We start from the raw sequence: 24,853 nt of genomic DNA on the forward strand, positions 1-24,853 counted from the left end.
AAATACAGGGAGCGAAAGGCTATTTACAATTTGTACAGATACCAGATGGCAGTTATAAGAGTCGAGGGGCATGAAAGGGAAGCAGTGGTTGGGAAGGGAGTGAGACAGGGTTGTGGCCTCTCCCCGATGTTATTCAATCTGTTTATTGAGCAAGCAGTAAAGGAAACAAATGAAAAATTCGGAGTAGGTATTAAAACCCATAGAGAAGAAATAACAACTTTGAGGTTCGCCGATGACATTGTAATTCTGTCAGAGACAGCAAAGGACCTGGAAGAGCAGCTGAACGGAATGGATAGTGTCTTGAAAGGAGGATATAAGATGAACATCAACAAAAGCAAAATGAGGATAATGGAATGTAGTCGAATTAAGTCGGATGATGCTGAGGGAATTAGATTAGGAAACGAGACACTTAAAGTAGTAAAGGAATTTTGCTATTTGGGGAGCAAAATAACTGATGATGGTCGAAGTAGAGAGGATATAAAATGTAGACTGGCAATGGCAAGGAAAGCTTTTCTGAAGAGGAGAAATTGGTTAACATGAAGATTAGATGGGTAGATCACATAACTAATGAGGAGGTATTGAATAGAATTGGGGAGAAGAGAAATTTGTGGCACAACTTGACAAGAAGAAGGGACCGGTTGGTAGGACATGTTCTGAGGCATTTGGGGATCACAAATTTAGCATTGGAGGGCAGCGTGGAGGGTAAAAATCGTAGAGGGAGACCAAGAGATGAATACACTAAGCCGATTGAGAAGGATGTAGGTTCCAGTAAGTACTGGGAGTTGAAGAAGCTTGCACAGGATAGAGTAGCATGGAGAGCTGCATCAAACCAGTCTCAGGACTGAAGACTACAACAACAACAGCTCTACGCTTCAGAAAACCCAACGATCCTTCCAAATCCACCTCAGTCAATTCACCTGTGTAAGTAATGGCTCCTTAAGATTAACCCCTCCAAAACTGCATGACTTCTACCTCGCTATTTACAACCGTCCCATCCAGCTTAAAAAAAAAAAAAAAAAAAAAAAAAGACTACCCACCAACCGAATATTGGAAGTGCAACCCTTATGTTGCATGGATATTCGACACTCCTACGTTCTATAAGTCCCTAAGGATCCTCGAACGCCAGGCTCTCCACCTCACTTTCCGCATCCACTTACCTTCCGCAGAAGTATCCCTTACCAACTCAGCAAATTCCCACCTCTCCCCACTCACATCGAAGACCTCTGAATAACATACACCATACAAACACTCGACTCCAACAACCATAATGTGTTCTCTCTCAGCTCCAGTTTTATCACTGTCTTTAAACAATTCATCACGACAGAATTTTATTATTTATATTTGTCCCATGTATGTTACCTTTTCAAATAATATCAAGTTCATACTACATATGATTCCTTGTTGTTTTGTCTTAGCGTTTAAGTTGGCGTTACTTTCTACTGGCTAAAGAGCGGATTATTCGTACTGCTGCCAGCGCCCCATCCCCCACTGCCTCACGACCACATGGGGCGAGGGTGAATGCAGTAACAATAAAGAAAAAAATAACCAACCTCGGCACAGCCACTGCTATAACTACCATCGTAGTTGTGTCAGTTCTTACCGACAACATAGGACTCCCACTTTCGGAAGGTGGTATGGGGCTTGACATCCGTCTACCACACCTTCAACGTGCAATAAAATCACGTCATTGTAATATAGGAAGGTCTTACTTCCACACCAACACTGTTTCACTGCTCTACAACTTCGTGCCTTCTCAAATTGTTGCCAACTCTGACAATCAATTATATTGTTTGAATTACGGTTACTGAAAAGGATTCTAGTAACAGACGTGCGAAGTCTTGAAAGTAAGTTGTGTGTGTTGTTGCAGCCATTTTGTATCACATTTCAACGTGAGCATGTTTAAATGCGCTTTCAAGAACTGATGTAATTTCGTGGGGTATTTTTAGCACAGCAGATGATCGTGTCGAAAACAAAGTTGTCAGTACGATCTCCACACTGCCGTTCCCACGTGGAAGTTGATGTGGTCCGTCCCCTCTCCCTGCAAACTCTCACTCGTGAATACGATCGGCACAGTACTTCCGTTCCGGAGATGTCGGTAGAGGTCGATAGACATCGTGTCTTCAACAGGCTCAAACTACATTCATTGCTAAAAATAAGTACCACCTCTGAATGTGAGCGGCTTTACAACGTGCTTACACCAAACATTTCGTGACAGTAACGAAACATACATTATCGGCTATGCTGCACATTCTTATTGCGTCATTTATTAAACTGATCAATCCTACCCCGGCGATCCCTCGAGCAAAAGTTTTCTACTCCCTCCCTCCCCCCTCCCCTCTCCAACAGAAGTCGTGAGACACCAGTTGAAAAACACTGCTGTTGCCTATACCTGTTCTGTCAATTGCTGGAAATGTAGTAAGGAGAGCTCTAGGTTATACCCATTAGAGAGAGACACACACTGGAGAGCCAAAGAAGTTGGTATTCCTGCCTAATATCGTGCAGGGCGCCTGCGAATGCGCGGAAGTGCCGCAACACCACGTGACATGGACTCGACTAATATCTGAAGTAGTGCTGGATGGAACTAACACCATGAATCCTAGAGGGCTGTCCATAAATCCGCAAGAGTACGATGGGATGGAGATCTCTTCTGAATAGCACATTGCAACGCATCCCAGATGTGCTCAATAATGTCCATGTCTGGGGAGTTTGGTGGGCAGCGGAAGAAGAAGAGTGTTCCTGGGGCCACTATGTAGGAATTGTGGACGTGTGGTGTGACGCATTGTCCTGCTAGAATTGCCGAAGTCCACCGGAATGCCCAATGGACATGAATTGATGCAGGTGATCAGACAGGATGTTTACGTACGTGACACCTATCAGAGTCGTATCTAGACATCTAGACGTATCAGGGGTCCCATATCATTCCAACTGCACACGTCCCACACCATTACAGAGCCTCCACCAGATTCACCAGTGTCCTGCTGACATGTAGGGTCCTTGGATTCATGAGATTGTCTCCATACCCGTATTCGTCCATCAGCTCGATACAAGTTGAAACGAGGCTTGTCCGACCTGCCAACATGTGTCCGGTCATTAACAGTCCAATGTCGGTGTTGACGGACCCAGGCGAGGCGTAAAGCTTTGTGTCGTGCAGTCATCAACGGTACAGGAGTGGGCCTTCGGCTCCGAAAACCCGTATCAATGATGTGTCATTGAATGGTCCGTACACAGACACATTTTAGGTGGCCAGATTCAAATCTGCAGGAGTTTGAGGAAGGCTGCACTTCAGTCAGTTGAACAATCCTCAACAGTCGTCGTTGGTCCCTTTCTTGCAGGATCTTTTTCCGGCTGCCGCGATGTCGGAGATATGAAGTTTTAACCATTTCCATATGGTCATGATACGCCTGTAAAATAGTCGTACGGGAAAATAACCACTTTATCACTACGTCAGAGATGCTGTGTTCCATTCCTCGTGCCCCTACTATAACACCTGTTCAAACTCACTTAAGTCTTCATAACCTGCCATTATAGCAGTAGTAAGCGATCTAACAACTGCACCATACACTTGTTGTCTTATATTGGCGTTGACGACTGCAGCCCAGTACTCTGCCTGTTTACATATCTCTGTATTTGAATACACATTCCCGTAACAATTTCTTTGGCGCTGCAGTGTATATTTGATTTCTTCTAAATCGTTCATACGTTTTGATCTTGCAGGTTTTTACCGCGAAATTTACGATTTCGGAGAGTCTCAGTTAACAGCCAATCTAATGCTGCAGTCACCTTTCCACGATATTTCGATAATCTTAGTTTGTGGCGTTACACGGCTTTTGATGGTGGCTGGTTATGTAGTGTCCTGGAGAGTAGGAGCTCCCTCTTACCTTAGTACCTCCACTTCTTTCACACATCGTCCTACAGATTGTTATTACACTTTAACTAAAGCTCTGTCAAAGCAATTCTGGAATATGATAAAATAAATATTGGGTAACAGAATACGTAATAAGCTTTAATACCTTGAAAAGTAAGAAGCGGATTCTGATGCTCTTCATGTCTACGTAAGTGTAACGAATCAAATTTCCTAAACGTGTAGTATAAACTGGTGTTATAATAGCTCCTTCGGACCATGAGACATAGGAGACGATCATGGACATTTAATTTTAATAAATTTACTAGCAAAAACTGACAAAAGCATCTTAGAAATAATATTCTCCGTGACAAAAGTCATGGGAGAGCGATATGCACTTTTACAGATGGCGGTAGTATCGCGCACACAATGTACAAAAAGGCAGTGCACTGGCGGAGCTGTCGCCTGTACTCAAGTGAATCATATGAAAAGGTTTCCGACGTGACTATGGCCGCACGACGGGAATCAGTAGACTTTGAATTCGGAATGGTTTAGAACTACACGAATGGAAAAATTTCATTTCGGATATCGTTATGGAATTCAGCATGTCTAGATACACGGTGTCAAGAGCGTGCCGAGAATACCAGATTTCTGGCATTACCTCTTATCACAGACAACCCAGTGGCCGATGGCCTTTACTTAATGAGCGAGACAAGTAGTATTTGCGTAGAGTTGTAAGTGCTAACAGACAAACAACACTGCGTGAAATAACGTCAGAAATCAATTGTGACGTACGACAAACCTGTCCGTTAGAACAGTCCTTTGAAATGGGCACTAATCGGCTGTGGCAGCAAACGAGCGACGCCAGTGCCTTTGATAACAGCAGGACATCGCCTGCAGTTCCTCTCCTGGGCTCGCGACTATATCGGTTGCACGCTAGACGCTTGGCAAACCGTGCCCTCGTCAGCTGGTGCTAGAATTTGAGTGTGGCACAGACTCCATGAAGCCATCGACCCGAGTTCTCAACAGGACACTGCGCAAGCTGGTGGTGGTTCCATAATGGTGTGCACTGTGTTTACATAAATAATTGTCTGAAAGTGGTTATGTCTGGGTACTTGGACACCATATGCAGTCATTCATGGACCTCTTTTTCCGAAACAACGATGGAATTTTTATGGATGACAATGCGCCATATTATCGGGCCACAGTTATTCGCGATTGATGTGAAGAACATTCTGGACATTTCGAGTGAATGATTTGGACACACAGACCGCCAGACACGAATCCTAACGAGAGTTTATGGAACATAATCGAGAGGTAAGTTCGTGCACAAAATCCTGCGCCGGTAACACTTCCGCGATTATGAATGTCTGTAGAAGTATTTTGATTCAATATCTGCAGTGGACTTCGAACGACTTTTTGAGTCCGCGCCACGTCGTGTTGCTGCATATGCCGGGCAAAAGGAGATCCGACACGATATTAGGAGGTGAGGCATGAATTGTGTCACCTCAGTGTACAGTAGGTAAATGAATAGATAGCATTTGCATACTCAGCTAATCTGAGCGACTCATCCACGTGTGCTCGCACATTTTGGTGGAACATTTACTCCACCAACAGCGGGAGCACTTACGGCACGTCCTTTCTGTATAAAACCGCAGCCAATAGTGAGCTCATGCCCAGCGCATTTAGCGGGACGGCTTTCACCTCATACTTAAGGTGGTAGCCCCATTCGCACGCACGAAAAATAGATGAATTTCCTGACCTTTTTTCAAGTAAATTAAAAATAATGCTGGTCGAATGATATAGTTTCATTCCTTACACTTTTGTCTTTAAGAAATCACTTTTGAGGCCACACCAGTCGTGCCCTGTACCGCTGCACCAGGCGGAAGTTCCCCTTGCAGCCAACACTGGACATCGGATGAAATTCCCGACATTCTCCCATTGCACCTACCATAAATAAAGTCATTTTCAGTATATTTTATATCGCCAACCATAGGACAATTGAAAATATTCAGTTCTAAGAACATTGTGACATGTTAAAACGAATGTCATTTTCTTCAAGCACAAAATCGATACTAAAGCGTGCACCGAAATTAGACTTTTGAAGATTTCGCGAAAAGGTTAAGTACGCTGGTGGAGAGTGCAATTTAGAATGCCGGCATCAGATTCCGATCAAAGCCTAATGCATCATTCTAAGTTATGTTTCCCGCCAATTTGAAAAATACTGTTTCGAGAAAAACGCGTTTCAGTTTTGGTTTACATTTCTATTCGTTAAGTTAAACATATATCTAGTCAGCTACCGCTGGACCGTTCAGCATTCCTTCCACCTCCAAAAGGAAGACCTTCTCCACCTTCGTCTCATCATGATAGTCCCAGAGGCCTCCTTGGCAGCTTCTGTCAGCCGCTGTTTTGTTCGATCAAAACGCTTTTCGTCCGCCTTTGTGAGGAGGTTGTAACAGGCTGTACGACCTCAAGTTCAATCAAGTTCATAATTTTCGTAATACCTGTTAGGTCATCGTCGAAATTACATGTCGACTATTTTGTTCCTGCAGTGAATAGTTTCCGGTTACACTTTTCCACATATCGTCCTGTTACTCGATAACGGAGTTTCTGGCGATGTTAAGATGAACATTACAATAGAGCAAACAACCCAGAGAACATTTTAAGAAAAAAATCGATGTTAAGAAATATTAAAGGACGACTACCCCTTTGACTACACGATTTTGAATTGATCCAATCGGCGTTCTGCAGATTCTCCACCGCAAGATAGGTCATCTTCCCTTGCTGCAAATACTGAGTTATTAGGTAATATTTATAAAATACGGTTCTCCTTTCTTTAGAAGATTTTTTGTTTTTGAAACTTCACGTGGGTCACTGCGCATATAAATCGGTCTTTTAGTATTCGTTATTCCAGTTCATAGTCGCTTTTCGCGGTTCCTTTATTAGTTGAAATTCTCCCTCCTGCTTCAGTCATGGATGTGTGTGATGTCCTTAGGTTGGTTAGGCTTAAGTGTTTCTAAGTTCTAGAGGCTGATGACCTCAGATGTTAAGTTCCATAGTGCTTAGTGCCATTTGAACCATTTTTGGGGAAATGAGTTATGTAAAAGAAAACACTTCATCTTTGTTGGAATATGTTTTCTTTGCTACATTACAAGTTTCATTCGACAGTTTCGCAAGTAGATGTCATTGGACGCTCTGTGGCTTGCGACTAGATGCTCCAATGTAAACAGCGAATAATGAAATCTTGCATATGTACCTGACGAACACAACTAGACAAGTTATCGAAATGTCGTGACATCGTCGAAAGGAAGTCTGTTGCCCTTAACTTACCTGCACACAAAGTCACTACAAAATCGTAACCACTTTCCCTTTAATAGCACTGGAAAATTACGCGTTTAATAACCTAGAATCTTTTTGAATTACCCTTAAACATGAATTCTACGATATTGCTTGTATTTTATCCTAGTTTACATCTATTTTCGATTGCAAAGTACTTTATCCCAGTTTTTGGACTTTTACGAAGTTTATTTGGACCATGAAGAAGCTTTGTTTTTTTTAACATGTTTTTATTGATTACATGTCGATAAATTATACCATGAAAATTAGGTTACCTATAAATGTCCAAAAAACCGAAAAATGATAAATTGTTATCTTGAATGACACAAAATTCTGGAACTGTCGAGAACACTGACTGTTTGACACACACTAAAATCTGGCGCCAATAGGCGTCACTTCATTCAAGTTGCTTCAGTCACTTCAGTTCTTTGGTCACCAGTATTCGGAACCTGCTCACTAACTTTTCCTGATTCTTTGCTAAACAGACTGCGAACAAGGAGATTTCTGTCATGAAGATTCCTATCTAAACTGCAACATTATTAACATTATTTTGCCGCGCGGGATTAGCCGAGCGGTCTGAGGCGCTGCAGTCATGGACTGAGCGGTAGGTCCCTGCGGAGTTTCGAATCCTCCTTCGGGCATGGGTGTGTGTCTTTGTCCTTAGGATAATTTAGGTTACTTAGTGTGTAACTTTAGGGACTGATGACCTAAGCAGTGAAGTCCCATAAGATTGCACACACATTTGAACATTTTTGAACATTATTTTCAGTGGAAAATATGTGTGATTACTGAAGCGTTAACTGAATTTCAAGAACTTGTAATAAAAGTAGATATGTAGAACTCATTTAAGGGCCTTTGACCTGTTTCTTTTATTATAAGTTGATGCAGAATCACGGCTCCTGAACTCTGATGTCTGGTACAATTTACCTAAGAAACTTTCACTTCGTTATAACGTTTTCTCTTTACCTAAGTACTAAAATGTTACCGTAATATTGATAGAGAATTGAAGGCAATATGTACACTGACGGGGAAAAAAATTCACAACGCCAAGAAGGAGTTGTGAGATGTAAACAAATGTTAGTGGGCGTGTTTTTACACCTGAAATATTATGTCTATTCAAATTTCGCACCAGCCGCACAAGAGCGGCGCTAGTAGCGCCACTGTGAGAGTGAAAATCAGTTTTCTTTTAAACTCACCTGTCAGTTACCTCAGAGATGGGACATGGTGAGTTGATGTAGATTGCCGCTAAGTCTACGAAAATGTGATTATCAGCACCTCACTGAGTTAAACGTGGTCGTGTAATAGGGCTACGATAAGCTGGATGTTCCTCCCGCTATACCGCAAAAAGACTTGGCGGGAATGCAGCCACCGTACATGACTTCTGACAACGGCGGTCACGAGTATGTACGGTCGCAAGAAGACCGCGCTCCGGATGGCCACGACGCACTACCGAGAGGTAAGACCATCGTGTTCTGCATACGGCGCATCGTACTGCATCTGCAGAAGGAATTTGAGTAGCTGTTGGCACCACAGTGTCACAACGAACTGTTAAAAATCGGTAACTTCATGGACACATCCGAACCAGACGCCCTGTAGCGCCCATTTCGCTGACCCCTAAGCACCGCTGGTTGCGGCTTCATCGGTATCAAATAAGAGCTCATTGGAGGGCAAAATGATGGTCTCTTGTGTTTTCTACTGAGAGCTTATTCTGCCTCGGGGCCAACGATGGTCTTGTGTTGGATAGACGGAGGCCAGTTAAAGCCCAGCGACCAAACTATATGGGTGCTAGACACACTGTACCTACACTTGAAGTCACGTTATGGGGTCCGACTTTGTATCGCACCAGGAGCAATCTCATGGCTACCCCACGCACCCTCACTGCAAATTGGTCGTCCATCTCTTGGTTCGACCTGTTTTGCTGCCATTCATGAACAGCATTCCAGTTTTCCAACACGATAACGCTCGCACACATGCCGCTGTTGTGACCCAACATGCTCCATACAGTATGGACGTGTTGTCTTGGCCTCCTCAATCAGCAGATTCGTGTCAAGTCGAGCATATACGGAACATTGTCGGAACGGCAGCTCCAGCGTCATCCAAAAACCACATTAATCATCCCTGTATCGACCGACCAAGTGCAACAGTCATGGAAATCCATCCCCCAAACTGACATCCGAGAAGTGCACAACACAATGCGTGCACGATCCATCATTCTGGCGGTTACGCAGGTTATTAATTTATCAGCATTTCACATTTGCAATGGTTTATCTCACGAAAGTTTTGATCTAGATGATGATGGTTGGATTGTCATCAGCGCCCGTACAAAGTACCAGTCCTTACACAGTCCAATTTTTACACAATCCAATCTAGCCACTGCCACGAATGATGATGCTGATGATGAAATGATGAGGACAACACGAACACCCAGGCTCCGGGCAGAGGAAATCCAAAACCCGGGCGGGAATCGAACCCAGCACCCCGTGATCCAGAGGCAGCAACGCTAGTCACTAGACAACGAGCTGCGGGTACTTTTGATCTTGCATTGTCAATCACTTAAATATGTTAACTAGGAAATTACCCGAAATTTCATTACCTTACATTAATAATTTCTTTGTGTTGAGATTTTTTTTCCGCCTTCTGGTGGAATAACAAACATCATCAGTGTGTTAAGACGAACTTTATAAGCGTGACGAGGAGTTCACAGATGAAAATTGTCAAACCTTTCCCGAGGCATAAGGCATCTGCATTTGGATAATAACAAGGAATGTTCTAATGAACCTGAAGGGCCGGCCGAAGTGTCCGTGCGGTTCTAGGCGCTGCAGTCTGGAACTGCGAGACCGCTACGGTCGCAGGTTCGAATCCTGCCTCTGGCATGGATGTGTGTGATGTCCTTAGGTTAGTTAGGTTTAACTAGTTCTAAGTTCTAGGGGACTAATGACCTCAGAAGTTGAGTCCCATAGTGCTCAGAGCCATTTGAACCATTTTTGAACCTGAAGGATAGGAGTGATACGACAGATTTTGGCTTTATCGTTCAGAGTTCAAATACCGAATGTAAGTAGATTTCACAGTTTCGTCGAGATTTACGTCATTCGAGATACATCAACAGCTCAGCTCCTGACGTATGGGGTGTAGCACAAACATGTACATTGGCGATTCGGTTTGAAATGTTTTATATTGCAGCGTCAACCTACAGAATGCCAATGCTCTGAATAATGAAGCTAATGAGATTTACACCTAAAACAATAAGAACGAAACTGCGGGTGAGGCTGGGATCTATATTTCCAACCACTGTAGAAAGGACCAGGACACCAGAAAGGCTTTGCTTTAACATCAAACACAAAGTGCTTATAAATCTCCACACGCTAACTGCCAGTGTTTTCGGCGTCCAGGGACTGACATTCAACTATAATGCAGTATACTCAGGTTCTGTATGAACTTCTAAACAAATCGGTGTTTACTTAAGCGATGTCTCGGATGAACGTTATGTGAAAATGTCTATGGAGTAGCCCTTGGAGGTATCGCACCAACAGCAGATTTTAGACGAGATATGCCAGCCAGATACGACAGATCCAGGCGGGTATATTTCACGCATGTCACCTTATTCACCCTCAACTGAAGTGTTACGTTTAATTGAAAACCTCTGTCGTTCATAGTGTGGGGCAGCAGATACTTCCATCTCGCTGGGATTATCCCCTCCGGACATGAAACAAGGAGACTTATTACTTTTAGATTTGGTTATAGCGTAACAATCTGATTTCTCCTTGTGAGATGCCAGTTGTGGGAAAGGAACCAACTCCCCTTCTGCACTGCACGTCATGACATGTATTGCCACAGCCATTTTGTGTTACCCTAACTTGTTCGTTTATGGTGTCATAAACGGACAAGTTAGGGTAACACAAAATGGCTGTAACAATACAATGTACTCTACTATCATGCTTCAAATGCACTCTTCTTTCCAGAGTTCTTTACGTTCAGTGAATCATTTAAATCTTAGTTTTGAGTCTTCACTACGCTATGAATTTTGAGCATATTTTGTACGTAACTTCCGTTATCTTCAACTAAAGTATTGTATGTGCACTACATTACAGCTGCAAGTTATACATGAATAAATTCCTAATGAATGTTGCACTATCTTCTTATGACAGTAATTCTTCCCGCAGATATCTACCGACGCGGGGTGGGGGGGGGGGGGGGGGTATGGGGGGGTGCAAAGCTCAGAGATTGCAAGGGGAGTTTGAGATGTCCACCAGGTACCTTGTTAGGAGTAAACCTGTGGACCTGTGAAGGTGGATTGCGGACCGTGTCCTGGTAACTGCGTCGGTAAGATGACTAAACACATGTCCCGCCATAACACCTCTTCTCCGAATCAGCGATTTCCACGTGCTCCTGTCGCGAATTGCTTAATACCATACCAGCCCACTTAATTATCAGCAGCCTCACACATGAAGGACATCTCAAACGCTTCTACTTCCCCTTTTTTACGAATTTCCCACAGGTCGCTTTTCGCTTCCACACAGTACTGTACTACAGAGTTGTGTTAGGTAGGAATGGTCTGATTATCTGCGCTAGTTTGCTCCAAATACTGTCCACCCGTAATTTTGCTTCTGTAATAGAAGAAACCCTTCACCTCGTCTGTTATTTTCGATATCCTTCCACCCTAAATTTTAAGCGCATCTCATAGCATGTCTTTTACTACATTCAAGGCTTCTTCTTTATTGAGTGGAAAAAGGCTGCATTTCTTCTTTATACCCTTCCTAATGTGAGCATTTCCCTATTGGGATTTTATGCTTAGTGTTCTCACATGTTTTGTACACTACTGGCCATTAACATTGCTACACCACGACGAAGACGTGCTACAGACGCGAAATTTAACCGATAGGAAGAAGATGCTGTGATATGCTAATGATGAGCTTTTCAGAGGATTCACACAAGGTTGGCGCCGGTGGCGACAGATACAACATGCTGACATGAGGAAAGTTTCCAACCGATTTCTCATACACAAACAGCAGTTGACCGACGTTGCTTGGTGAAACGTTGCTGTGATGCCTCGTGTAAGGAGAATTGCGTACCATCACGTTTCCGACTTTCATAAAGGTCGCATTGTAGCTTATCGTGACCGCGGTTTATCGTATCGCAACATTGCTGCTCGCGTTTGTCGAGATCCAATGACTGTTAGCAGAATATGGAATCGGAGCGTTCAGGAGGGTCAAACGGAACGCCGTGCTGGATCCCAACGGCCTCGTATCACTAGCAGTCGAGATGACAGGCATCTTATCGGCATGGCTGTAACGGATCGTGCAGCCACGTCTCGATCCCTGAGTCAACAGATGGGGACGTTTGCAAGGCGAAAACCATCTGCAGGAACAGTTGGACGACGTTCGCAGCAGCATTGGCTGTCAGCTCGGAGACCATGGCTGCGGTTACCCTTGACGCTGCATCACAGACAGGTGCGCCTGCGATGATGTACTGAACGACGAACCTGGGTGCACGAATGGCAAAACGTCATTTTTTCGGATGAATCCAGGTTCTGTTTACAGCATCATGATGGTCGCATCCGTGTTTGGCGACATCGCGGTGAAAGCACATTGGAACCGTGTATTCGTCATCGCCATACTGGCGTATCACCCGGCGTGATGGTATGGGGTGCCATTGGTTACACGTCTCGGTCACCTCTTGTTCGCATTGACGGCACTTTGAACAGTGGACATTACATTTTAGATGTGTTACGATCCCTGCCTCTACCCTTCATTTGATCCCTTTGAAACCCTACATTTCAGCAGGATAATGCACGACCGCATGTTGCAGGTCCGGTACGGGCCTTTCTGGATACAGAAAATGTTCGGCTCCTGCCCTGGTCAGCACATCCTCCAGATCTCTCACCAATTGAAAACGTCTGGTCAATGGCGGCCGAGCAACTGGCTTCTCACAACACGCCAGTCACTACTCTTGTTGAACTGTGGTATCGTGTTGAAGCTGCATGGGCAGCTGTACCATCCACACGCCATCCAAGCTCTGACTCAGTGCCCAGAAGTATCAAGGCCGTTATTACGGCCAAAGGTGGTTGTTCTGGGTACTGATTTCTTAGGATCTATGCACCCAAATTGCGTGAAAATGTAATCACATGTTAGTTCTAGTATAATATAAATGTCCAATGAATACCGGTTTATCAGCTGCTTTTCTTCTTGATGTAGCAGTTTTAATGGCCAGTAGTGTATGTATACTTCACATTAACCTTTCCTTTCTTACAGGTTACATGTATGTTTCCAAGAATTTCCAATACCGTACACTATTTTACGTTATCGAACGCTACTTTTAAACTGCAAATCGTTAGAAAATGTCTTGACGTCCTTGTGTCTCAAACACTGAAAAGCCAATGAAATTGGTACACCTCCTGATGTCGAGTTGGGCCCCCGTGAGCACGCAGAATTGCCGCAAAACGACGTGGCATGGTCTCGACTAATGTCTGCAGTACTGCTGGTGGGAACTGACACCATGAATCCTGCAGGGTTGTTCATACATTCGTGAGAGTAGGGGGGGTGGAGTCCTCTTCTGAACAGCACGTTGCAAGGCATCCCGGATGTGCTCAGTTGTGTGGGCAGTTGGTGGACAACGGAAGTGAGCGTGCTCAGAACAGTGCTTTTGGAACCACTCTGTAACAGTTCTGGACGTGTGGGGTGTCGCGTTGTCCTGCTGGAATTGCCCAAGTCCGCCAAAATGCACAATAGACATGAATGGATGCAGGTGATCAGACAGGATGCTTACATATGTGTCAGAGTCGTATTTAGACGTATCAGGGTCCCATATCATTCCAACTGCACACGCCCCACACCATTACTGAACCTCCATCAGCTTGAACAGTCCCTTGCTGACATGCAGGGTCCATGGATTCATGAGGTTCTCTCTACACTCGTACTCGTCCATCCGCTCGATACAATTTAAAGCGAGACTCGTCCGACAAAGCAAAATGTTTCCTGAAATCAACAGTCCAATTTCTGTGTCGACGGGCCCAGGCGAGGCATAAAGCTCTGTGTTGTGCAGTCATCAAGGGTACACGAGTGGGGCTTCGGCTCCGATAACTCACATCGATGATGTTCCGTTGAATGCTGAATGCTTCGCACACCGACACCTGTAAATTGCCAGTATCAAATGTGCAGTAATTTGCGGAAGGGTTGACTTTAGTCACGTTGAACGATTCTCTTCAATCGTCGCTGGAGGATCTTTTTCCGGCCGCAGTGATGTCGGAGATTTGATGTTTTACCGGATTCCTGATTTTCACGGCGCACCCGTGAAATGGTCATACCGGAAAATCCCCACTACCTCGGAGATGCTGTGTCCAATTCCTCGTGTGCTGACTATAACACCGTGTTCATTCTCACTTAAATCTTGATAACCTGCCACTGTAGCAGCAGTAACCGATCTAACAACTACACCAAACGTTTGTTGTCTTATATAGGCGTTTCCGTCTGCAGCGCCGTATAATGACTGTTTACATTGTATTTGAATGCGCATGTCTATACGAGTTTCATTGGCGCTTCAGTGTATGTGTTACTGACACAATGAAGCGCAGAGTCAGAACTACCTCTCTTTTGTATTTTTCTTTCCTACAACGAATGTCCTACACAAAAATGCAACTGATGGACAAGGAAAAGCTGAATACAGAAGACTAAGGAATTTAGTTGATAGAGAAGCTAGGAAAGCAAAGGAAAATTTACTTGAAGAAACGTGCAGGGAAGTGGAAGAAAATATGCAAAACGGAAGAACTGATTTAGCCTACAGAACGGCAAATCAATTTTTTAACAAACGTAAAACAACACTCTTGGGCACCAAAGAAAATAAAGAGGGGAAAATGCTGTTTTGTGAAGACATGGTGAAGAGATGGAAAGTATACACAGAAGTGTTGTATGCCGGAACACCTCTTTCGGAGGAAGTAATGGAAGGGAAGAGCAAGTAGCCGAAGATGACAAGGGAGATGACATTCTGCAAGAAGAATTTGACAGAGCCCTAAAAGAACTACGGGACATCAAAGCAACGGGTATTGATTACATCCCTGCAGAACTAATAAAGAATGTTGGTGGTGACAGCATGAAAATGATGCTGCTTAAACTTATTAGGTCCATCTATAACACAGGAGAGGAACCGACAGACTTCGAGAAATGTATCATTGTTCCTATACCAAAGAAGGCAGCAGCTACAAAATGTGAACAGTACCAACTCTGAGCGTAATACCACATGCATCAAAAATCCTCATAAAAATAGTTCTGAAGAGAATGGAAGAGGAGGTGGAAGATATGCTGAGTGAAGGTCACTTTGGGAACAAGAGATGCGATTCTGGCACTGAGACTCGTTATCGAAAAGCAGTTACAGAAAAACAAACCAACTAATATTGCTTTTGTAGACATGGAAAAGGCATTTGATAACGTTATCTGGCAAGAGATGTTCAGACTGCTGAGGAAAAGTGGAATATAGTACAAAGACATCCGTGTGATACTCAGTTTCCATAAGAATGAGGTGGTACTGATTAGGAACTGTCGCCAGGAACAAGAAACAAATTAGAAAAGGGGTAAGACAAGTATGTGTTCTCTCTCCTCGTATATTCAATGCTTTCATCCAGGAAGTTATAGACTAAGTTCCAGAAACTACTGAGGCTGAGATCATAATTAATGGGCAGAAGATAGACACGCTACGTTAAGCAGATGATATTGGTATAGTCACGGAGACATAAGAAGATCTGGGGGAAGTCCTCAGACCAATGGAAAAAATTCTATGCAATCAGTATGGACGAGAATAAACAAGAAAAAGACTAAAGTTATGGTATGCAGTACAGGAGCAGAATATGAACCTCTGAGAATGAGAAGTGGAAGAGAGGAGCTGGAAGTGACAGACGAATTTACTTACCTGGGAAGCAAAATCACAAGGGATGGTAGAAGCCGGAATGAAATTACGAACAGAATACAAAAGGCCAAAATTGCATTTCATCGGAGAAGGAACTTACTCACCAGCAACAAAATCAGTCTGAAAATAAGGAAACGTATCATGAAAGGTTTCGTTTGGAGCGTGACCCTATACGGATGTGAAACTTGGACAACTGGAAGAGAAGACAAAAGACGGTTAGAGGCTCTGGAGATGTATGATGAAGATCAGCTGGAGAGACAAAGTAACAAATGAAGAGGTGTTTAGAAGAGTACAGCAAAACAGATCTCTGTGGAGGCACATCCATACAAGAAGAGACAAACTTGTAGGGCACATCGTACGATACAACATCATTGGAACAATAGCAGAAGGAACTATTGAGGGAAGAAATCGGCGGGGGCGACGAAGGATATCATACATGCAACAGATCATGAATGACGTTGGATGTAACACATACGTGGAAACGAAGAGGAAGGCAGACATAAGAGAGCAATGGCGCTCTGCTGCAAACCAACCTCAGGGTTGAACACTAAGTGAAGAAGGACACCGAAACAGAGTGTTATCTTAGAGATCTTCACTTTTCTTTTGCATTTTGTCAGCAACTTGTATACTGGAGATATTAATGTGTGATAGGTCTCATATTTTCATCTTCAGGATTTTGAATTCGAAATTCTTCCGGGTGTCTAATGACATGTCTCAAATCTCACACACTTCCATTCAGTAATTTGGATAGTCGTGTGGGTGTGACTAACTCCAATGATTTCAGTAATTCTGAAGGAATTTTTGATTTACTTTCTGCTCAACTCTGACTTTAAAGATGGATATCCTATGTCTTACATACCGATATCAACTGCTTCGTCCATAACGTCATTAGATATTTCCTGCCCCAATGTAGAGGCCCGCAATGTACTGTTACCCGCTATGTCCTGTGCAATTACGAATGGCGTTTCTTTTGCACTCATAATGCTGACGAATTTCATTTTCATGTCAACTAAAATTATTCTGAGTTTCCTATCTGCTGAATCCGATAACCTTGTACTTGTCTATTTCTTCAAATTTCCTAACAGAAGTTTCGCTTTAGCTTCCTACGACTCATATGCTGTATTCCTTTCTCTACCCCATGCTTATGTATTTTCCTTTTTCGTCAATAAGCTCAAATATTTCCTTTGCTTCGCAAGATTGCTTCGCAGTTTTGTACAAATATTTGTTCGTCCAATTTCTGTGATGAAGATTCATCTTTATCTGAACTACTTATAGTAGTATTCAATATCGCATTATATACTGTCTTAGAGAACTTCAAACCAACCGCGTTATTCCTAGATGCTGCAGTGTCTCCGTTATTTGGCCATTGATTCTTCCTGACGATTATCTTAACTTTCAGCCTACTCTTCATCTTTACTAAATTGAGATCCGTGTCAATATCTGCTCCTGGGTAAACTTTATGACTCAGTACGTAAATTCAGAGTCCCTGCTTCATCATGCTGTAATTGACCTAGAATCATCTCGTATATCAAGGACTTTTCCACCTGTACCTCGTCTTCTTGTGACCCTTTGAATGTGTATATACAATTACTTACGGAAATTTATTTCAGACGTCTAGGAGTCTTCTCGTCTCCCATCCCTACCACCAAGCCCATATTCTCCTGTAACTCTGTCTTCTATTCTTTCTTTTACTTTATCGTCCCAATACTCTATTATTATTCCGTTTTCATCTCTCTTAACTTACTGAATTATCCATCCTATGGGCCGCGCGGGGTAGCCGCGCGCTCTAAAGCGCTTTGTCACGGTCCGTGCGGCTCCACCCGTCGGAGGTTCGAGTCCTCCCTCGTAGATGCGTTGTCCATAGCGTAAGTTAAAGTTAGATTAAGTAGTGAGTAGTGAGATGACCTCAACAGTTTTGTCCCGTAAGACCTTACCACCAATTTCCAATTACCCGCGCTATGATGTCACGTACTCCCTCTTCTTACGCGTAATTTCACCTTCCTTTAAGTCCCGTACTGCGCTTTCGATGTTCTCACACACTTTCTCTAGCTCGCCTTCTGGTTGCCTAAACTATTGATGCGCTCGATTTCGGTGCGAATAACCAAATAACTAAACCGTTCACAGTAACTCACTCTTTTCCTCACCTTCCTACTGACAGCGAGGCCTATTCCCGTTATACCATTTTCTACTACTGACGATATTACCCTATACTCATCGCACCAGATATTCTTATTTTTCGCCCTTTTACTTCACTGAGTCCTACTATATCCATGAAGGAGTGCTGAAAAGTAATCCCTCCGTACATTTTATATGAAAAATCCCAACGCTTTTGAAATAAAACAAACTGTGGTGTCACCGCCAGACACCACACTTGCTAGGTGGTAGCTTTTAAATCGGCCGCGGTCCGCTAGTATACGCCGGACCCGCGTGTCGCCACTATCACTGATTGCAGACCGAGCGCCGCCACACGGCAGGTCTAGAGAGACTTCCTAGCACTCGCCCCAGTTGTACAGGCGACGTTGCTAGGAAAGGTTCACTGAGAATTACGCTCTCATTTGCCGAGACGATAGTTAGCATAGCCTTCAGCTAAGTCAATTGCTACGACCTAGCAAGGCGCCATTTATCCTTTGCTATGTATCTAATGAAGCATGTACAGTAACCAATTATGGATTAAAGTTAAGTATTCCAGCAGCTACGTACTTTTCTTTATAGCATTCATTACGTATCCTGTTTCAGACCTCACGCCAGCCTGCGTGAGTTTAAGCGCGTGCCTTTCGGTTACCCGTCACTGTGGATTGGCTGTCTTGCCAGTCCACAACACAAACAATATTAATATTGTACATTTTTATTCATCGTTTGTCATTTATTTTTCAACATAGCCACCCTGGCGCTGAACACATTTCCCCAACGGGAGATCGCTTTGTTCTGAATTTATTGGAACCACGACATCAACTGTGCTTGCACGGTTTTTTCACTAGCAAAGTGAAGTCATGGAAGACGCTGATTAAGTTTTGGAAACAGATGAAAAAGAGATGGCGCCATGTCGGGACTGTACGGAGGATGATCAATGACAGTAAACCCAAGGTAACGGATTGTTGCATCCATAACCGTACACGTCCAACCGCTCGATACAATTTGAAACGAGAGTCTTCCGTCCAGGCAACATGTTTCCTGTCATCAACAGTCCAATGTCGGTGTTGACGAACCAAGGCGAGGCGTAAAGCTTGCGTCGTGCAGTCATCAAGCGTATACGAGTAGGTGTTAGGCTCCGAAAGGCCATATCCATGATGTTCAGTTGAATAGTTGGAACGTTGACACTTCTTGATGGCCCAGGACTGAAATCTGCAGCAGTTTGCGGAAGGATTGCACTTCGGTCACGTTGAACGATTCTCTTCAGTCGGCGGTGGTCTCATTCTTGCAGGATCTCTCTCCGACCGCAGCGATGTCGGAGATTTGATGTTTTACCAGATTCCTGATAGTCACGACGCACTCGTGAAATGGTCGTACGGGAAAATCGCCACTTTATCGCTACCTCGGAGATGCCGTATCCCATCGCTCGCGCGCAGACTATAACACCACGTTCAATCTTGATAACCTGCCTCTGCAGTACCAGTAACAGACCTAACAACTGCACCAGACATTTGTTGTCTTATATAGGCGTTGCTGACCGCAGCGCGTATTCTACCTGTTCGCAAGTTTCTGTATGTGAATACGCATGATTACACCAATTTCTTTGGCCCTTCATTGTATGTAGACATGCAGAATAAAGATGTAGGATGTTCATAACGTCTCTTTTATTTAAGAATCTATCAGAGTTTTCACAAAAATTTTCGGACGGTGTACTGTTTAGCATGCCCTCGTCCACTGAGTCTTTGTATTTGCATTTCCAAATTTTCTAGCTTTTCTTACACATTCATATTTCTCGCATTCCAGGCCTATACGTGTAGAATGTTGCCCTTTCTTATCCTTTTCAATCTATTCGTCATGGTCACAAATATTCGCGAAGATCCTAATGCTGGACCAATCCGGAATCGTTTGTCAGTGGACATATCACCAAGACATATTTTAACTCACCAAACGTCTTGTGGATACACGTTATATATTTTATGCAGTCATTCCCATCTTCAAGTCGTTCATCATTTTTTTTTTTCGCCCTTTAGGGACATTTTGACAACCAAAGTGAAAGAGGGTGCAGTGAACGTCTATATGCTTCTCCGCGTTCCTTTGAGACCGCCGCTGGCAGAATGATGGTGTCACTTTGTACCATATCAGTAAATGGGATAGTGACCAAAGCAAATCCGTTAAATCTGTATACTTTCCTTCCTGTTTTATTTAACTGGATAAATTATACAGTAACTGACATTGAACTAATTTTAGTTATAGCAGAGAGAAATTGCAATTTACTTTCATTTCCAAATTAAGCCGGGATACTGAATTACGTATTTGATACAGTAAACGTATCTCTTATTGTTTTGTCTGAGGGATATGTGATAAGGAAACAGAAGAGCTATCAGACGAACAACATTTAGTAAGCAACTGTTTGATATTACTTAACTTTATTAGATGCACCTTCCAGATATACGGCAGGCCACAATACAAGCTACTTGTTAAATAAAGCAGCTCATATCCAATCCGTTCAGGCGGTGGTCACAGAAGTCCAAACAACGACGACTGGTTAGCAGGCTACGTTAACCGCGAGTAGCTGACCCCGGGACCACCCGCGAGCTGGCCGGTCGGCGCCTCCCCAACACTTCCTTCCAACGGCGGCGCTGCAGTCCCTGTCCGTGCGGGCTGTCCCGACCGGAGGACGAGGATAGACTGCTACTCACACGGCTTCGGCTGCCAACCTCTGCGAGTGACTTGTCCGGCGGTGAGTGGATAGCGAAAAAGTTCACTTGTGTGATCCAGCATTCTTAATTACCTCCTGTTTATTAGCAACAGCTGCTGCCTAACTTCGGTAGTGGGTCGTTGATGAGTAGATGAGTTTTCAGTGAATTGGAAAATGGTGTGTACGTAATCGTGCACATTAACGACCTCCCATCTGAACTCCTGTGCGTTATGTGGTAATATAGATAAAACATAGCGATAAGACAACAAGAACTCGAAAATAGTGCACTATCTGTGAACTCTTCCAAATCACTGCAGACAGTGTGTGCTGTGAAAACTTGGCTGCTGTCCTTGAATTCGTTTAAGTTCAGTCAGACAATTGTCGTGACTTGTCCAAATTCAGGAACAAAGTTTTATTCGTCACATGTGTTAGGTATTACATTCGCTCCTAAGTTACGTATTTGAAATCAATAACAAATAAAACTATTACGTGTACCTGCTGCAAGAATGTAATTCAAATGGTTCAAGTGACTCTGAGCACTATGGAACTTAACATCTGAGGTCATCAGTCCCATAGACTTAGAACTACTTAAACCTAACTAACCTAAGGACACCACACACATCCATGCCCGAGGCAGGATTCGAGCCTGCGGCCGTAGCAGTCGCGTGGTTCGGGACTGAAGCGCCTAGAGCCGCTCGGCCACAGCGGCCGGCCAAGAATGTAATTAAAATGCATTTTAATTATCTTTATTTCTACAGAGTACTAAGCCTTAGGACAACTGGTAGACTACCTGTAGTTACACGTTACAAAATTAAAATTGGTTCCATGTGTACGCTAAAATTATGTCAAACGTTATCAAAAAATTGTGATGCCTACAATTAGACAGCAGTAACATATAAGGCAACCTGTATGTTAGGACTGTGTGGTAGGACTGATTTCAGATCCTACGGTATTTTCTGATACGCATATCACTGCTATACAGAGACTCACGAGCACCCTTCAATTACCAACCGCCTAAAAATCACCCGCACGCTGGCCACCGCACAGCAGCAACGGCAGTTAATCCATCGCACGTATTGCAGCTGCTATCCCCCTTCTGCCAACGTCACAAACTACCATTTTGCGACTTTAGCTAAACGGCGAGGTCCATGGAAGCTGACCCGAAACAACGCATACGATTGGAATGGAGTCGTTCATACCGGTATCTGTAAGAAAACGAAACAGGTGAATCTGAAGATGCCCCTACAAGGGCGAAACGCCTCATTGTCAATAAACACATAAAAGATTTTGCAAGTATTACTGCCTTATTTCTACAAACTACAAAATTAATTCTGAACCCACGTCTGTCCATCACACATTATGACTAAAAGGTTAACAGTAATATGCTCCTTATGTTCATGATAAGCTCAAGGTTAATTTCCTGGTTTCTCCTCACAACTTTGAAACAGACAGAGTGGGGGAGGGGGGGCAAGAGTGACAGCAGAGAGATAGGGATATACCTATGTGCTACACAGGCACTATGTCACGCTGTGGTGTTTCAAAAGTCTAATCAGGAAACATCGCGTTTGTTTACCGCTTCAGCGACGCCAGGTAAGAAATGTTAATATATATATTTATTTATTTCGAATACACTCCTGGAAATGGAAAAAAGAACACATTGACACCGGTGTGTCAGACCCACCATACTTGCTCCGGACACTGCGAGAGGGCTGTACAAGCAATGATCACACGCACGGCGCAGCGGAAACACCAGGAACCGCGGTGTTGGCCGTCGAATGGCGCTAGCTGCGCAGCATTTGTGCACCGCCGCGGTCAGTGTCAGCCAGTTTGCCGTGGCATACGGAGCTCCATCGCAATCTTTAACACTGGTAGCATGCCGCGACAGCGTGGACGTGAACCGTATGTGCAGTTGACGGACTTTGAGCGAGGGCGTATAGTGGGCATGCGGGAGGCCGGGTGGACGTACTGCCGAATTGCTCAACACGTGGGGCGTGAGGTGTCCACAGTACATCGATGTTGTCGCCAGTGGTCGGCGGGAGGTGCACGTGCCCGTCGACCTGGGACAGGACCGCAGCGACGCACGGATGCACGCCAAGACCGTAGGATCCTACGCAGTGCCGTAGGGGACCGCACCGCCACTTCCCAGCAAATTGGGGACACTGTTGCTCCTGGGGTATGGGCGAGGACCATTCGCAACCGTCTCCATGAAGCTGGGCTACGGTCCCGCACACCGATAGGCCGTCTTTCGCTCACGCCCCAACATCGTGCAGCCCGCCTCCAGTGGTGTCGCGACAGGCGTGAATGGAGGGACGAATGGAGACGTGTCGTCTTCAGCGATGAGAGTCGCTTCTGCCTTGGTGCCAATGATGGACGTATGCGTGTTTGGCGCCGTGCAGGTGAGCGCCACAATCAGGACTGCATACGACCGAGGCACACAGGGCCAACACCCGGCATCATGGTGTGGGGAGCGATCTCCTACACTGGCCGTACACCACTGGTGATCGTCGAGGGGACACTGAATAGTGCACGGTACATCCAAACCGTCATCGAACCCATCGTTCTACCATTCCTAGACCGGCAAGGGAACTTGCTGTTCCAACAGGACAATGCACGTCCGCATGTATCCCGTGCCACCCAGCGTGCTCTAGAAGGTGTAAGTCAACGACCCTGGCCAGCAAGATCTCCGGATCTGTCCCCCATTGAGCATGTTTGGGACTGGATGAAGCGTCGTCTCACGCGGTCTCCACGTCCAGCACGAACGCTGGTCCAACTGAGGCGCCAGGTGGAAATGGCATGGCAAGCCGTTCCACAGGACTACATCCAGCATCTCTACAATCGTCTCCATGGGAGAATAGCAGCCTGCATTGCTGCGAAAGGTGGATATACACTGTACTAGTGCCGACATGGTGCATGCTCTGTTGCCAGTGTCTATGTGCCTGTGGTTCTGTCAGTGTGATCATGTGATGTATCTGACCCCAGGAATGTGTCAATAAAGTTTCCCCTTCCTGGGACAATGAATTCACGGTGTTCTTATTTCAATTTCCAGGAGTGTATGTTAAGTGGAGTCTTGTTATTTCTTTCATGTCGAGCGTGACAGAGTGATGATCCAGTGGGGACTGCAGACGCGACAGACGACGAGAGCTAACCACTATTCCATCGTAGTCGACGGCCGGCGGCTGGAAGAAGCGTTGAAACATCATGCTGACCATTATTAAAATATGTTTTTTTATGTAAAATGAAAAGGGGGTTCAATGTTGAAGGTGGGATGATAAAGTTTGTAATTGGATATCAATTGGTTATCAACTGTTAAATAAACTTCGAGGTGGAAGTTAAACCGGTCAGTTGACTCTGCTGTTACGACATACATCATAAATATTACTTATGGGTGAAATTTGCAAATTTTAATAAAATTCAGACTTCTTGAAGAGATTTGAGCAGAATTTTATCAGGAGTGTGGACGATCTTCAATAATTAACTAGTTTAAAGTTTTATTAATGAGAAGTCGACATGTATTGACATTTTGAAAATAATCGATACTGTGAAGTGTATTAAAATTCTGTTTTAAAACTTTCTCGGCGATTTTGGTCAAGAAGATCGCTTTTAAAGTGGAATATTTCGTTAAATGAGAACAAGATTAATTCTTTAGTGACATTAATTAATTAATTTAAGGTAAAATCAGGAGAATTTCAATTTATTCTGGCAAAGATATCAAGGAGTGTCAGGCTGCACAACGAACATATAGAAACTCTGGAACTAACAATTTTTTTTCGATAAAACTTTTGTACAACAGGGACTGGTGAATTTTGCTGCGTCTATCCTTATCTTCTAGGCTGAATCTGCTACAGCTTAATGTATTTCTTTGCCGGCCAGTGTGGCCGTGCGGTTCTAAGCGCTTCAGTTTGGAACCGCGTGACCGCTACGGTCGCAGGTTCAAATCCTGCCTCGGGCATGGATGT

This window comes from Schistocerca serialis, chromosome 2, assembly GCF_023864345.2.
Source record: "Schistocerca serialis cubense isolate TAMUIC-IGC-003099 chromosome 2, iqSchSeri2.2, whole genome shotgun sequence".
Lineage (NCBI taxonomy): Eukaryota > Metazoa > Arthropoda > Insecta > Orthoptera > Acrididae > Schistocerca > Schistocerca serialis.